Here is a 17,804-nt window from a genome sequence, read left to right as displayed (position 1 = left end):
TTAGCGGTCCACCAGTCCTCCATTAAATTGAGCTGTCTACACAAGTTTCAGTGGATCCCAAATTTCACCCTTGAATGTCTTCTAAACTCTTGGGTAGAGCCCATTTATTTCTAGTGATTACTCAAGTTCAGGAAAGAAAATTGTGACAAAATGCATTATTGATTCGGCCACGACATCTAGTTTATTTATTGCTATTTGATTTTGTACTTGTGACTGATCTGCTTCAGAAGTTAATTTAGGAGTGAGACTGTCACTAATGCTTTCCTTTATAAGCTGATTCATTCTTCTATCTTCTTTTCAGACCTGCACGGACTTTTTATATTGTGATCATCAATCAATTGGTCTCATTGATTCCCTTGCTATCTCTCTGGCTCCTCTGTTTCTAACAAGTATTTTAATACTGGGTTGATTCCTCAGATATGTGCCCTGGTTCTTTTTGAGCTTAAAATTTTTTTTTCTGTTATATATTATGCATATATATTGCATTTTCTTCTGCTATATATTATGTCACTTGTATTTTTCTATTCAGGCATATTTATTTTCCATATGATGCCTTTAAAACAATGTATTTTTATTTTTAAACTTCATTTGGATTGCAGGCTACACAGAAATAAGCTGTGGGTTGGATTTGGTCTACAGGCTGTAATCTGACAAAGTCTGATCTAGATATTTAAGTATGATGTTTTCGACCCCCAGTGATTCTATCATATTTCCTTGGTCCATAAATTTCTGCAACCTGTTTTCATTTAAGAGACCCTAAAATACAAAGCCACATCCCCTCCAATGTGCCTGCACCATATCCTTCCTAGACAGAGTTTTTGTTTGGCAGCAGGAGGCTATCTGGTTCCTTATTTGCTAATTACATCATAGTTCTCATTTACTGTCAACATATTTCCTTCTGGCCATTTGGTCTGATAAATCTTCATTGTTTATTTGAGACAGTTTTGCATGTTGAATTGATCTTTCACCACTTCTCCCATCCACTAGTTCTCAGATTACACCATCCTTTTTTTATTATCCTTATTTTTCTGAGATACGTTCTCCACTTCCTCCTTGATTGCTTTATTTGAATCTTGGATAATTCAAGTAAGTTTTCAGCCATTTCCCTCTCTATTATTTAATTTTAAACTTTCTGAAATTTGAAAAGTATCCATAACAGTCTGGTGCTATTTTACCTCAGAGAGTAGCCCATTATTATTATTATTTTTTCCTGTGTGGACTCTGACTTTCCAAAAGATATCCTGGTTCTTGGTGAATCTATAAATATCTCTCTTATACCATTATTTTATCTATATGTTCTGGCTCTGGAAGTCTGCCCTCTTGAAAATTCATCATAGAAGCTACCTTATTTCAGGATGTTGGACTGAAGCTGTTTGTTTTGTAACTTAAATTTGACTCAGGTGTGATTTAAATTGAGTCCCTATAAGTATTATTATTAATTATTTATTGTCCCAGGAAGTTGCATCTTGTTTTATGAAGGTCACTGTAAGTGTTATAGTGGGTATTTTAGTACATGGATCATGGCCAACACAGTCTATTTTTGAGTCAGTGTCTAATCTACTAATGAAACTAGCTTCTGTCCATTCAGTTAGCATTCCTTATTCTGGAGAAGTTTGGTCAAGGCAAGATGACTCTGGAAATTTCTTAGGAATTGGATTCTAACTAAATATCAACTTCTTTTCTCATTATTTAGATATTTTTATTTGGTGTGATGAAAATAGCATCGAAATAAGATTCAAGAGGAATTTTTATTCTAGTCAGATGAACTTAACTGAGTGAAACCAGTCTGGACCTAAAGTTTCCTCAACTGAAAAATGAAGAATTTGTTGCAGTTGGCTTCCAAATCTGTCTCCAACATTCTGAAGCTCTGTAACAAACTGTATATTACGCATAATGATGTGCCTAAGTGGTATAAGAACTGGTACAGAGAGATACAACTTTCAGGACCATGACACTTTCATGTGAAGTAGAATCTTAAGTTTTAATTGTTGAATTCTTTGATGGAAGATTTTTTTCAGTGATTATGAAAATGACTATGTCTGTCAGGACTATAACTTTGAACTTGGAAACTTGAACTTTGAAAATTGCTCCCTTGACTAGGTATGTGATGAATCTGAGGCACTGAAAAGCAGAAAGCAGACTCTTCCCAAAATGAGAAATAATTAATTCTTCCAGGACCCAGAATTAATTACAAAGTTTTACTATGGTAATATCAGTTTAAAAAATACAGGATTATTAGTTTCTGAACACTATTTCTAATTATGGTTTCATGATATTCAGTGTATGCTATTTCAATTCCAAAGTTCAAACTGCTTTTGACTTCTTATTCCCAGAGTCACACTTCATAAGAGAAACAACAATCCATCAGAAAAGATCTCTTTCCTCTGGGTCCTTAGACCCAGGATTTTGTTTCTTAATATAAAGCAAGGTGTTTATGTAGAAGAAATAAGGCTTGAATTAAGTTAGGTTTCATTCAGTTTTTGCATTTGCTATCTCTGTTGGTAGAAATGAGATGATTAAGAAATATGATTTCTAGTTTATTTTAATATTAATGTACTTAATAACCCCAAATTCTACCCTTAATAAAAATAGAAAATATAGAATGTTTTCTTTATATGTCTCATACACTGGACACATTTTGCTGGTATCAGGCAGCCTCTGACATATGTGTCATCTCCATGTACACCGGCAGTGCTACTGAAAATGCACGGTGGGTCTTAACTTCGGTTGAGACTTCTTTGTCTGTGATGTTGCGTATTGATGTTCATCTTCTGTTGATGGTTTTGCCTCCAGACTCCTGACAGCTTACTTTTGTTCTCTGAGTCCAGCTTTGGTCCCTCTTTTTGGGGTCTGCTGCCTATGACCCAGGCCGACACCGCATCCAGAGACTGGTGCAGACAAGCTGGAGAGTGTTCGGATGTTACAAATTTAACTTTGAACAAAGAAAACAGGTTATGACACAGAGGCTTTATCTGACATGGTGACTGCTAGATGCAAAAGTCAAGTAGAAAGAGATGGTCTTCTGAATGTAAAATTGCTTGGCTTATTTGCGGGTACAATTGTTGGGTGAATCACTGGGCGAATACCCATTCAAGGCATATATAAGTGAAGAGTGGAGGACAGGAAAGAAGCTACTTAATTGCCTTTCATCACAAAAATATAAGTATGATTTCATCTACAGGAGGGACCTAGATTAGTCAAATTCATAAAGACAGAAAATAAAATGGTGGTTGCAAGGGGGTGGGGAAGGGGAAGGAGTAAAGAACTATTTAATGGGGACAGAGTTTCAGTTTTACAAGATGAAAGCATTCTGAAGATGAATGATAGTGATGGTTGCACAATAATGTGAATTTGCTTAATAATCCTGAACTCTACCCTTAAAAATAGCTAAGATGATACAGTTTTTGTATATCTCATCACAATGAAAAATGTAAATATTAAAAATCATTGTCTTTAGTTTATTTGGCTTTGGGTAGGTGATTTCTGCTCTTGTAAAAATCCATTCCTATAAAAATCCATTGTATCAATTCTTTTATCGTATGAACTTGGTGACTTACCCTCCTAGGAAATGGATCTCCTGATAGTTGAAATTATTAGGCAAGGAGAGGTGAGATGGTCACTGGAAGGGTGTCCAGTATGTCATAGACGTTTCAACTTCAAGGTTAACTTTAGCATTTCGCCAAACCATAGAAAAAAATTAATTACTGAAGGACTTACTAATTCTATACTTGTAGCATGTGGAACTTTGTTCTCTTTCTCTTTTTAATTTGAAATATTAAAATACCTGGGAAAACTAATAGCAATTTCATATTTCATCAGCTTCATTCAGAATGTTCTCCAACTTAAAATTTCTTCTAACTCATATAAAACCCATTTGCCCAGCTCTTTAAGTTTGATAGCTATTAATCACCAGTATAATGAGCTTATTTAAAACACATAGAACAGAAATCCCAAATCAACTGTATTTTCTCAAAATTCAGGTATGTCTGGGCATATCTGCATGACTCAGAGTGTAGAATGTGTACCTAGTTATTTCAAGGACCTGAGAAGGAACCTGCAAAATTAGAAGCTCACGTTGTTCAGTCCAGGATGTTGGCGTTTGAGGAAGTAACACTCCTTTTCTCTTCCATCTGGTTTGAAACCAAATAATTAAGTGAACTAAGGAGCTGGAGGAGAAAATAGCAGTTTGGGGGTGTTTTGTTGTTTTGTTTTTTGCTGCTGGAGAACATGGCTTAGGAACAGAAATGTGCACTTCCATCCTGAATCTCAGAATCAGACACCCACCCACCCAATCCCAGGGAACATTGCAGGGTCCCTCTGCAGGCACAAAGATTTTGTGGCAAGCCTTAGCACGTTGAAGGCGTACCACATGTGTTTCTTATCATCAGAGGCTGTCCATGGCTTGTGCCTACTCTCAAACTTGCCAATAAGATAACACAAGCCTCCTTCTTAGAGAAGAATGAGTGAGGAAGTAGGGCGTGTCTAAACCCACCATTGTCCCTTCATGGGGAAGACGAAACTGGGGGAGGACACTTCTCTCCTCCAACACTTACCCCTGCTGCACAGGGGGCTCGTCAGTATCTTCAAAGCTGTTTCTGAATTGAGCCCAGTACCGGCCACACGGACTCTTCTCTGGCCCAGTTTCCAGTGACCAAAATCTAAAAATTGAGCCAAACAAAACAATATGAGTTACTGAGAATACAGGCCTCAGCAACACTGGCTTTTGTGCTTAGGCAGGAACTGGTGGCCGCAGTCCACAATGACACCAGCAGTCTGGCCTTTGGGGGCAGCGGCCTTCATGGTAATGTTGGCAGACACATTAGCAGCAGCAGTGACAGCTGGAAATAATAAAAAACAATAATCATTGTAAAAGCCAATATTCATAAGCCTATACTGTGTGCCAGGAATTCTGTTCAACAAGTCACATGCATTGTATCATCCTTTTAAATTCTCTTTTTAATGAAAATTTATGTACTAAAAAGTAGAGTTTGAATAAGGATTATCCATAAGCCCATCATCTAATTTAATAGCTATACTTTTCTGTATTTGCACCTGTTTTGGTGAACGTAATTTAAGTTACAGATATCATGACACTACACTCCTAAGTACTTCAGTATGCACCTCCAAAATATAAGGATATTTTCTACATAGCTATAACATTATTATCATCCTTGACAATTCTCTAGTATCTAAAACTTAGTGTATATTCAAATTTCCCCAATTCTTCCCCATAAATATCTTTATAGCTCTTTTGTTTAAACCAGAATTAAATTGTCACATTTACTATGTTTCTTTAACTATCTCTCGATCTAGAAAAATCCTCCCATCCTCTGTTTCATTTTATTTATTTATTTTTACAGTTCAGCATTGCTTTTCTTTTTTTAACAGTCATGACTCTGGCTTGAAGAGACCAGGTCCATTATCTTTAGAATGGCCCTCCTTCTGTATGTGTCTGATTGTTTTCTGTGGTGCCATCTAACAACCTATTCTCTATGCCCTGTATGGAAAGACCCAATCAGATTTAGGTTAAACATTCTGGCAAGAATACGTCATAGGTGTTGTCGTGTATTTCATTTTAATTACAATGGGTGGTACCTAATTTCTGGTTGGTGCACCGTGAGTGATACTAAAATTTATCACTGGGTTAAGGTGGTGACAATCTGATCTTCCTATGGAGGCATTTATCATCTGAGCCTCACAACTGTGGTCATTTTACAAATTTAACTGGCATTTGAATGGCAGAATGGCACCCCAGATTCTGTGCTTAAATCCTTCTTATCCTGCCTCCTATCAGCCATGTCTTTAACTCAGGTCAGAAGCATGGTTGGTCTTTTACAAGAAATACATTGTCACCACAGTGAGCTGGCACAAGAAGAGAGGAAAATGGCTGAGAACTACTCTGGGTATTCCAGACCCATCTGATAGAAATTTATAAGTGCAAAATCAGAAGAAAAAAAAAAGTGTACACTGGAATCAGAAATTTAAAGTTTTTGCTTACATTCTTACCCTTTTTGGCCTGGAAAAACTTGGGTAGACAAAATCAAGTGTGCTAGTAAATACTTTGCTGCCCTTTATGGTATAGATGAGAGAGTGAGTGGGTTTAGCAGCTACTGCCAGATAAAGGATGCTGGCACTGCCTGCCTTGGGCCATGTGTTAAGTGCTATTTCCCTATCTGATGCTAAGCCCTCTGAGGTCAAGCTTAGGTCTTTTGTCTTTCAGCAACAGTATTTATGAGGAAAGAAGCTGGTCTTTGGAGTCAGACTTAATCAGCCTTGAATATGGGTAATCGTCTCGATGTGTTGTGTGACCAAGTGCAGATGGTTCAATCTTTGAGTTGAAGTTTCATCGCCAGAAAGATGGGGTAATGATACATGCTTCACAGATTTTGCTATAAAGATCCATCCATTCATTCATTGAACAGATGTTTACTGAGCGTGTTCTATCTGCCAAGCCCAGAACTAGGAAGAGAGGATAGAGTATTGATTATAAGACGAGGTCCTTGCTCATGTGGAAATTCTGCGGTTGAGATGTGATAACAAGTGAAACATTTAGCATCATCCCATGGTTCTAGCCCAGAGTGACACTCAGAGCTGATTATTTTCTTTGCCCTCCTCTGAGCTGTACTCAACGTCTGGCACTAGCACTGGTCAATAGCATGCAGGGCAGGGGGTGGGCTGCGGGGGGTCAATTATGACTTGAATTGACAAGGAAAACATCTAGAGGCTCCTCTACACTGCTGAGAGTGGGACATGAAGATAAATACCTCTACTAGCTCAGTTCTGTGGTCCAAAGGGTAGCTTTGATGTAGAGAAAGTCATAGAAATAAGGAAATGGAGACTTCCTAATTGAGTGTGTTAGGAAAAGAAGGTGAAATATATATCGTTTATGTAAATAAAATGTTAATGTAGAGATAAATACACATACTCACAGGCATTCTGGAGAGAGTGGCTAAATTCCTAGAACATTTCCCATTAGACCCTAATAGCTCAGTTGGTCAAGAATCTGCCTACAATGCAGGAGACCCCAGTTTGATTCATGGGTCGGGAAGATTCACTGGGGAAAGGATAGGCTATCCACTCCAGTATTCTTGGGCTTCCCTGTGGCTCAGCTGGTAACAAATCCACCTGCAATGTGGGAGACCTGGGTTTGATCCCTGGGTTGGGAAGATCCCCTGGAGAAGGGAAAGGCTACCCACTCTAGTATTCTAGCCTGGAGAATTCCATGGACTGTATAGTCCACAGGGTCGCAAAGAGTCAGACACGACTGAGTGACTTTCACTTCACTTCACTTCCCATTAGAATCTGGATCATTGCAGCAACTCATTTGAAATCCACACCTTCTCCCTGCAATTCTAATTCTCTCTTTAGAAGTGTTTTTCCTGCCCAACTGGACTATAATCTCCTTGCAGACAGCACTGCTGTCTTACACATCATTTTGCCCAACTCAGCAGTTGTGGGCATAATTCATGCTCAGGGAGCACTTAGACCCATGTCATAATACAGGGTTAACTGTTCCGAGGAGGCCAGGGTCTGGTCAGCATGTCACTTGTTTCAGATGGTTATGTGACTTTAACATAAACCTGCATAGTTCTTTGAGACTCTGCATTTTGGCCACTGTTACTATTCCACACCTCCAAGCGTTTTCTGCTAAAGAAGCTGACTGAGCAAACCCATGGAGATATTTTTCATTTCCTTTGATGGAGCATAATGCCTTCGTATATAAACACAATAACATAGTCATCACATATGCACTTACATTATTGTAGCGGCTGTGTACTCAGCAACACTCCCGGCCAGGCAAGGAGCCCAGGCGTTTTATTTTCCATTCTGATCTAAATTATGTTCATAATAAAAGAGTTTTCAATCAAGGTAAATACAATTTCATCCTAGCCTAACATCTACATTCCTGCTCTCTTCCAGTCTCTCTCTCGTCCACCATTTTCCCCCCCTTTAATTCTAGGTCACTCACCCTGCCACGTGGGAGATTCTCCTCCGGTGGGGGATAACAGCCTGCCTCCTCAATGAACTATAACAACAGCTCTAAATGCATCTCCTGTAACATACCTCTGTGATTTGCAAAAGTGGGAATAAATCAAAGCTGGGAAGAGATGCCACGTTAAGCCAGAAGCTAAATGTTACATCATGTAGCGCAAGGCTAGGGGGAAGAGAGAACCTGCTTTTTCCTGGCAGCACAATATCTTTGTGCTTGTTACCTCCGCCACAGTCCCATTAAAACACTCATTTGGAATCTGCGGGAAATTGTCACCTCTTTCTTTCCTGCCACAGCAGCTGGTACTGGAGGTTGCAGACAAAGCTCATTCCCTTCAAGGTTCTTAACACACATGCGAAAAGGAAAATGAAGCTTAATTTGTTAAAAAAAGAAAAAAAAAGTGTCAGTTTACCCTCAGGCTCAGTGCAGGCACCAGGGGGGAAAAAAAAGCAAAGATAAATGCCTCGAGGTGAACTGGCACCAACTCTAATTCTCCGCTCACTCTGCTGCTCTTCTGTATGTATCACATTAATCATGCCGGATGGAGAGACATTTCCAAAACTTAAGCAATTTTCGAACCAAGATGCTCCATTAAAAAAAAATACAATAGCACGACTTTATTTTGGGATGCTTTCTTTGTACCAGCAGTGAATCTCAAAAATGTGCTGCAGATGTTAGTACAAATAATGAATACCTGGGTGGGGATGGGAGGGAGAGGTGGGAAGAACTTGACAAATGTAAGAAGAGGAAAGGCAACTGCCTTCCCTTTTCTCTTCCTGTGACCTTCCCCAGGTCACAGGAGCTGGGCTGGGTCCTGCCATTCATTGAGATCTGCCCTGGTTCTTGGACCAAATCAGACAGCAGATGGGCAAGATTTAAACAGTTCCATTGCTTCATCCCATGGAAACTGAATAATCCAGCTTCCCAGAGCCCTGTGACGTCCCTAGGCTCCCACGTGCTTCACTGCTGAGACCTGAGCCCTGTTTCAGTTCTCGCCACCTTGCCATCCTCAAGTGAGTCCAGGCATCTCTGCTTCTGACACCCAATCCTGCAGCTACTGCCTTAATTGCTAGGTTTGAAGTTCCCTGTTGATGACACTTGTCATCCTCAATCCAATGTGCTACCCATCTGGGTTTTCCACTGCCTTGGTCTACTTTCCTTCCCGGGATGTGTCAATCCCTTGGAAGTCTTAGTGTCCACCGTTGCCTGACCCATGGCCCTTCTTTGGGCATGACACTTGTCTTCTTGCCCAGCTGCTCTTGCACGTAGACTGGGCCTGCCTTCTAGCCTGCTATCTGCTGTAGTTTGAGAGGTTTGTGCCAGACCTTGTCTCATATTTTCTTTCCATATTGTGTTTTTGCCATACTCTGACCCTTACTTCAAAGTTTAAAGAGAGTAAGTGAACAGAAGCGAGTGGAAGGTCCTAGAACTCGATGTGACAGTAGCTATGTGATGGTGGCTAAGACAGCATTCGGAGCATTGGAAAAGGACATCCTTGTGAACCGGAGGTGTCACCTTAAAAATCCAAATCTCACATGACTGAGCAAGTGATTGTGTGTGTTGGGAGATGGCAGTGATGGGAGAAGCTGAGGGTCTGGGTCTCTTTCATCACAGACTTTTGGAAAATTTCTAGACAGTTATTGTTGAGATGAAAGCCAAACTTCCTTGACACAGGCACAATGATGAATTGAACATGCTTTCCTGGGTTCCAGAAAATTAAGTTTTTTCAAACCCTCACCTTTAATATATGGGACAAGTGTATAAACCCTGAAGAAGGATGAACCTGGGAACCTACTGTCCATCCATTGAGGACAATCCATATATCCCTTGATAACTTGAAGAGCCATCCCTTGCTTAGCAGAGAAAAAAAATCTACCAAGAAAGTTTCAATATTATGAAATATGTCAAATGCATGCAAAATTACAGTTTATGTAATACACATTAAAAATCCAATTTAAGAAATAAATATAACCAAGATTATTGAGGTCCTTCATTGTTTTCCTATTATCAGAAATAATTAGTGTTCTGAGTTTGGATGTGTAATTTAATTTCTGTACATTTACATCTATCTGATTATGTGTGTATATGAGTAAATAATATTTTTTTGTATGTTTTTTAATCTTGTTGAATAGTTCCACACTATATCTATTCTTCAATAACTTTTTTTCCCTCAATATGATTGTGAGGCTTATTCATGTTCTAATTCTGGCATCAACAAACTGTGGCCCATAGGCCAAATCTAGTTGGTGCATGTTTTTATACACCCCTTGAGATTATACTCCATTTAAAGTTATTACAAAATAATGGATATATTTCCCTTTTCTGAATAATATAACCTTGTTGCTTGCCTATTTTATACATAGTAGTTTGGATCTTTTAATCCCATAACCCTATCTTTTGATCTTGTATTTTTTTAGTTCAAACTCCAACACGAATCTCACAGAACTAAAATCAGGGTGTTGGCAAGGCTGTGTTCCCTTCTGAAAGCTCCAAGGAGAATCTGTATCCTTGTCTCTCCCAGCTTCTAGGGGTGGCCCACATCCTTTGGCTTGCAGCCTTTTCCTTCTTCAAAGCTATTCATCACATTCTAGCTTCCGCTTCTTGACTCTGACCTTTCTGTCTCCCTCTTCTACTTTTAAAGTGCCTATAATAATTTGTGGCCCATCCAGGTAACCTTAGATGATCTTCCCATTTTAAGTGGATCATCTCAAGGCAACCGTCATTTCATTCAGAATTTTAGTTGCTCTTTGCCAAAACACCGCACAAGTTCCAGGGATTAAGATGTGGACATTTTCAGGGCCTTATCTTACCTACCACAAGTCATCTAGTGAGCTTTCTTTTTCAGTTATTACATTTTTAAGTCCTGCAATTTGCATTGGGTTCTTTTTGTATCTTTTATGTCTTTGCTGAGATTATTTATTCTTCCATTTGTTTCAGAGTGATTGCAGTTGCCTGTTGGATCCTTTTGATGATAGCTGTTTTAAAATTCTTGTTAGATAATTCCAACATTTGTGTCGTCTTGGTGTTGGCATCTGTTGATTTTCTTTTCTCATTTGAGTTGAGATTTTCCCAGTTCTTCATACGACAAAAATTTTGGATTGTGTCCTGCACATTTTGAGTATAATGTTATGACACTCTGGTTCTTATTTAGATCTTCTATTTTAGCTGGCAGTTAACAGGTTTAGGTTCAGAACACACAGCCTGGCCCACTTCTGTGGTTTGTGGTTCCAATATCAATTTAGTTTTTCAAGCCTTTTTAATTCTACTCTGGTATACTTCATGTGTGCGACCTAGAGGCTGATGTGAAACCTGGATGATAGTCCTCACCAGAGTTCAAATTTCAAATCATCTGCTGTTGATTATGGTTGATTTTACATATTGGCCTCTTGGGACTTTGCCCAGGACTTCATACATAGATTTTTTTTTAAAAAAGTGAACAGATCCCCATTAGAGAAAGGTCCTGACTTTAATTTTTCTTTTTTTTGATGTGGACCATTTCTAAAGTCTTTATTGAATTTGTTATAATGTTGCTTCTATTGTTTTTATGTTTTTGAGCCATGAGGCATGTGGGATCTTAGCCCCTGACCAGGAATCAAACTTGTACCTTCTGCATTGGAAGATGAAGTCTTAACCACTGGTCCACCAGGGAAGTCACTTGTATATAGATTTACAAATCCTTTTCTTCAGCATTCTTAGTTCTATAATACTCCCCTTCCCACCCTCTTCCCAGACCCTCCCCCTCAACCTTTCCTAGATATTTGTTTAGGATAGGACGAGAATACTTGACAGGTCCCCACCACAGTCTCAAGGTGGGGGTGAGACAGTAGAGAAGGAGCACCCCCATTCATGTTAGTGTGAGGAGGAAGTGGTTGATAGAGTTCTGCGATTTTCTTTGTAAAGTTTTCATATATTTTGCTAGGATCATTGGTTGGCACCACATATTGTTGATCCTATCCCTACACTTCAAACATTTTTAAAAAATTGAATTTTGAGGTAAATTGGCTAGAGATTTTGGGGGAAATGGCACAAGACTGTTGTATAAGAAATGTAATGGTGATGGTCCTTTCCTTAGTTGGCAGATTACTTAGTTAAATCAGTAAATTGAGACTGGATCATTATTGAGCTGTTTTCTTTAAGATCAATCAGGAGGTTTTGAAAGTGTTTGGAATTGATAAAGAATTCTTAAAATAACTTTTCTTTTGTTCAGTGTGAGGGACAGAACTGAGAAAAAGCAACTTAGAGATGCAGAATTCTTATAATAATTGACAGGGAGAACAATTTGAGAATTGAAGAAAAGAAAAAGAAAAGAGAAAAAACCCCAGCATAATAATTACTGATAAGTGTCTAAGAAAACTTTCTATTATTTGGTAATGAGATGACCTATGTAGATGAAATGCATAACTAGGATGCCAGCATCTCTTAGTGAAGGGAAAGACTAGTTAACCTGATGAGCAGTCCTTTGCTTCTGCCTATTTGTGAGTCAGATTTGCAATACAGATTGTCTGAAGTTGGACTACCCATAAGCATTAACTTGAAAATTTCTATTGTACATATTCAAGGTCACCAAAGCTTGACATATGCTTTAGTGATCTGTTTTTAGGTAAAGGTAGAAGAAATAAGATGATGAAACAGTGGTTTGGGATAGGGATTTGAGGGCACTGGTGAGAAAAAGAGAAGAATTAAAGATGACTCTGAAGTATTCAGTGTTTTTAGTATAGGCATTTTGATAGATGATGGTGACATTCAGTTCAGTCACTCAGTTGTGTCTGACTGTGACACCAAAGACTGTAGCATGCCAGGCTTCCCTGTCCATCACCAACTCCCAGAGCTTACTCAAACTAATGTCCATCGAGTTGGTGATGCCACCCAACCATCTCATCCTCTGTCGTCCCCTTCTTGTCCTGCCTTCAGTCTTTCCCAGCATAAGAGTCTTTTCCAATGAGTCATTTCTTTGAATCAGGTGGCCAAAGTATTGGAGTTTCAGCTTCAGCATCGGTCCGTCCAATGAATATTCAGGACTGATTTCCTTTAGGATAGACTGGTTGGATCTCCTTGCATTTCAAGAGGCTCTCAAGAGTCTTCTCAAATACCACAGTTCAAAAGCATCCTTTCTTTGGTGCTCAGCTTTCTTCATAGTCTAACTCTCACATCCATACATGACTACTGAAAAAACCACTAGTTTTGACTAAACAGACCTTTGTTGGCAAAGTAATGTCTTTGCTTTTTACTATGCTGTCTAGGTTGGTCATAGCTTTTCTTCCAAAGAGCAAGTGTCTTTTAATTTCATGGCTGCAGTCACCGTCTGCAGTGATTTTGGAGTCCCCAAAAATAAAGTCTGTTACTGTTTCCTTTGTTTCCTCATCTATTTCCCACAAAGTGATGGGACCAGATGCCATGATCTTAGTTTTCTGAATGTTGAATTTTAAGCCAACTTTTTTACTCTCCTCTTTCACTTTCATCAGGAGGCTCTTTAGTTCTTCTCTTTCTGCCATAAGGGTGATGTCATCTGCATATCTGAGATTATTGATATTTCTCCCGGAAATCTTGATTCCAGCTTGTGCTTCATCCAGCCAGGCATTTCTCATGATGTTTTCTGCATATAAGTTAAACAAACAGGGTGACAGTATACAGCCTTGATGTACTCCTTTCCTGATTTGTAGCCAGTCTGTTGTTTCCTGTCCAATTCTAACTGTTGCTTCTTGACCTGCATACAGATTTCTCAGTACTGAAACAAAAAAATGCAGGGACAGCAGGACTATAAGGAGAAAAACAGTCTGGTTGTGGATATGTAAAATTTGAGATGTTTATTACCTTCCAATGGTGGAGTAAGCAGTTTATATATCAGACTGGAATCCAGAGGAAAAATATATGCTGGAGTTTTAGATCTGGAACTCATTGGTTCAAAACCATGGAAATGTGTGCTGTCAGTCAAGGGGAGAGGGTAGACATGAGAAGACAAGAACTGTGACCAAGTCCTAGGACACTCTGACATTTTAAAGTTGAACAGAGGAGTCTGAGAAGAAAACCAAGGGCCAGTATGACATCAGAGTCCAAAGAAGGGAGAAGTGGTCAACTGTTTCAGTTGCTGCTAACAATAAAAAGGAGTTGAATTTCACGTTTTGGAGATACACACTCTGAAAATAGTTATAGTTGTGGAGACAACAATAGATTGGAGTATGTTAAGAGAGACCACTGTGGACAATCAACCATGGAGAGTAGACTGATATTGCAATTAACACACAAACATTTGTCAATAGGCAAAATAAAGGACAAACATCATCTAATAAGTTTTAAAAACCTGTGGACAAGAAAAGGCACTGGAACTTTTCCCGGTGGTACTGTGGATCAGAATTCTCCTGCCAATGCAAGGGATAGGAGTTTGATCCCTGGTCCTGGAAGATTTCCACATGCTGCGTTCCTCGCAAATACCGAGCCCACGCTCAGAGCCTGAGAGCCCGAGAGTAGCTGCAACTACTGAGTCTGTGCTGCTGCTACTGTGAAGCCTGCCCGCCTAGGGTCTGCGCCCTGCAGCAAGAGGAGCCGCCGCAATGAGATGCCCACACACCACAACTAGAGAGTTGCCCCCACCAGCCACAAGTAGAGACAGCCCACGTTCAGCAATGAAGGCCCAGCGCAGTGAAAAATAATACTTAAGTGAAATTTTTTTTTATACATGTGAACAGTTTATTCAGATTCATAAATAATTCCAAAATCTTAAAAGGAGGAAATAACCATCTGGTCTGATGACTGAACAACTTTAGAGGCCATAAATACACATCCCAGGGTCATCAGCATGAGATTTTTCTCTGGGAAGATGACTCTATCTGGAAAGTAATATACAAACAAGGTAGGGAATGAATGTGGCTTAATTTAGTCATGTTGCTGCATTCAACTCACCTGATGGAAGCATATTTATTGTTTAGTGGTTGGCAGAATGGCAGCAAGTAGATCTGTTCTTTTGATTACATTCAGTTCTGTAACCATATAGAAGCTAAGCCAGTAGCCTATGGCTGAAATATGTCTTCTTGAGATTTAGATCAGCATTATTATTATTTTAAGATCTATCTACCTCTCTATTTCTCCATCTCTTTCTCTGTCAACTTTCTACCATCTACCTACTCATGTCTACTTTGTGTCACTCTTTAAAAAAAAAATTATTTATTTTAATTGGAGGATAATTATAATACTGTGATGGCGTCTGCCATATACCAACATGAAACAGCCATAGGCTTACGTGACCCCTCCCTCCTGAACCCCCCTCCCATCTTCCTCCCCACCCCTCCAGGTTGAAACAGAGTACCTACCGACTTTGGGTTCCCTGCATCATACATCAAACTCCCACTGGCTATCTATTTTACATATGATAACGTGTATGTTTTGATACTATTCTCTCAAATCATCCCACCTTCTTCTTCTCCCACTGAGTCCAAACATCTGTTCTTTCTGTCTCTGTCTCCTTTGGTGCCCTGTATGTAGGATCATCAGTATGATCTTTCTAGATTCCATATATATGCATTAATACACGATACTGTCTTTCCCTTTCTGACTTACTTCACTCTGTATAATAGGCTCTAGGTTCATTCACCTCACTAGAACTGACTTAAACACTCCTTTTTACAGCTGAGTAATATTCCATTGTGTGTAGCTCCACAACTTCCTTATCTATTCATCTGCTGATGAACATATCTAGGCTGCTTCCATGTCCTAGCTATTGTAAACAGTGCTTCATTGAACACTGGGGTACAAGCGTCTTTTTCAGTTATGATTTCCTCAGCGTATATGCCCAGTAGAAGGGTTGCTGGGTCATATGGTAGTTTTATTCCTAGTTTTTAAAGGAATCTCCATACTGCTCTCTAGAGTGGTCGTATCAGTTTGCATTCCCACCAAGAGTGTAAGAGGACTCCCTTTTCTCCATACCCTCTCCAGCATTTACTGTTTATAGACTTTGGTGATGGTCATTCTGACCGGTGTGAAATGATACTGAAAGAGTTCATTCTTGGGTAGGTTGATAAGGAGTCAGGGGCCCTCAAGGAGGAGAAAGGGACACACATCTTTTTTCCTACATTCCTTCCTCTTAGTCACAGAAGACTTTTCTTTAAGCCCAGAGCTGATGATTACACAACAAAACACCTCTCTTGCGCAAGGGTGTGTTTTCCCTTAAGCTCTGTGCTAATGATTATCTGATAACTGTGCATCTTGCTTGAGGACGTGTTCTCCTTAACTGGAACCTTCTGACTAACCTTACTGTATTAAGATACATGTTGTGGGAGTGGGTCTGATAAAAGTACAGAAGGCCTTGATAAAACTAGTGACAGGGGCATTCTCCATCCCTCTTCTATGTCAGAAGTTTTCTCTGTCCTTCACTGGAATAAAACTTTTGCCACATAAAAGCTCTGAGTAATCAAGCCTGGTCCCTGATCCGGAAGCTAAATCTTCTTCGGAGATCATGAATCCTACATTGTTCACCATAAGTCATCAATACCTCATTATAACTTTGATTTGCATTTCTCTGATAATGAGCGATGTGAAGCATCTTTTCATGTGTTTATTAGCCAACTGTATGACTTTGGTGAAACGTCTATTTAGGTCTTCTGTGCACTTTTTGATTGGGTTATCTGTTTTTCTCATATTGAACTGCATGAGCTGCTTGTATATTTTGGAAATTAATCCTTTGGCAGTTGTTGAGTTTGCTATTATTTTCTCCCATTCTGAGGGTTGTCTTTTCACCTTGCTTATAGTTTGCTTCATTGTGCAAAACCTTTTAAGTTTAATTAGGTCCCGTTTGCTTATTTTTGTTTATATTTCCACTACTCTAGAAGGTGGGTCATAGAGGATCTGGCTGTGATTTATGTCAGAGAGTTTTCTGCCTATGCTTTCCTCTAAGAGTTTTATAGTTTCTGGTCTTACATTCAGCTCTTCAATCCACTTTGAGTTTATTTTTGTATATGGTGTTAGGAAGTGTTCTAATTTCATTCTTTTACACATAGTTGACCAGTTTTTCCAGCACAACTTCCTGAAGAGACTCTTTTCTCCACCGTATGTTTTTGCCTCTTTTGTCAAAGATAAGATGTCCATGGGTGTGTGGATTTATCTCCAGGATTTCTATCTTGTTCCATTAGTCTATATTTCTATTTCTGTGCCAGTACCATACTGTATTCATCTTTACAGTAAAATAAAAATCTTAAAAAAAAAAAAAAAAAAAAAAGGCACAGAGAATTCTGAAGCAGAAAGAGCAGTGGTTTGACTTGGATTCCACCTTGCTCTACTCCTCTGAAGCTCCATTCTGAGTCATTCTTTTGTTTGAAAATATCTGTTATTTTGCCTTCACTTTTTTTCTTTTTGGCCTTCACTTTTGCCCAATAATTTCATTGAGCACAAAAATCTCAATTTATAGTTATGTTCCTTCAGCATGTTGAAGATATCACTTCATAATCATTTGGTTTCTACTTATGCTTCTGAAGGACTTCCCTGGTGGCTCAGATGGTAAAGTGTCTGCCTAAAATGCAGGAGACCCAGGTTTGATCCCTGGGTTGGGAAGACCTCTGGAAAAGGAAATGGCAGCCCACTTCAGTAGTCTTGCCTGGAAAATCCCATGGACAGAGGAGCGTGGTAGGCTACAGTCCATGGGGTTGCAGAGTCGGACACGACTGAGCGAGTTCACTTTCCTTTCCTTATGCTTCTGAGAAGGCAGCTGTCAAATTTATAGTTGTTTATTTGTAAGTAATTTAGTTTTATCTTTCTGGTTACTTTAGAATCTTATGTTTTACGAAGATGCTTCTGGATGCTGAATTTTCTTTTCTCTTATCTTCCCTTC

At 39.2% G+C, this 17,804-nt stretch overlaps 1 non-coding gene across 1 annotated transcript; it reads left to right on the top strand.

The window, feature by feature from the left end:
• The first annotated feature begins 17,455 nt into the window (after nucleotides 1-17,455).
• Nucleotides 17,456-17,527, top strand: TRNAF-AAA (transfer RNA phenylalanine (anticodon AAA)). The gene has a single exon. It is a non-coding gene; the product is annotated as a tRNA-Phe (tRNA).
• Nucleotides 17,528-17,804: the final 277 nt, after the last annotated feature.

The sequence above is a fragment of the Muntiacus reevesi genome, chromosome 3, assembly GCF_963930625.1.
Source record: "Muntiacus reevesi chromosome 3, mMunRee1.1, whole genome shotgun sequence".
Taxonomy (NCBI): domain Eukaryota; kingdom Metazoa; phylum Chordata; class Mammalia; order Artiodactyla; family Cervidae; genus Muntiacus; species Muntiacus reevesi.
This window is presented reverse-complemented; position numbering and strand designations above follow the sequence as displayed.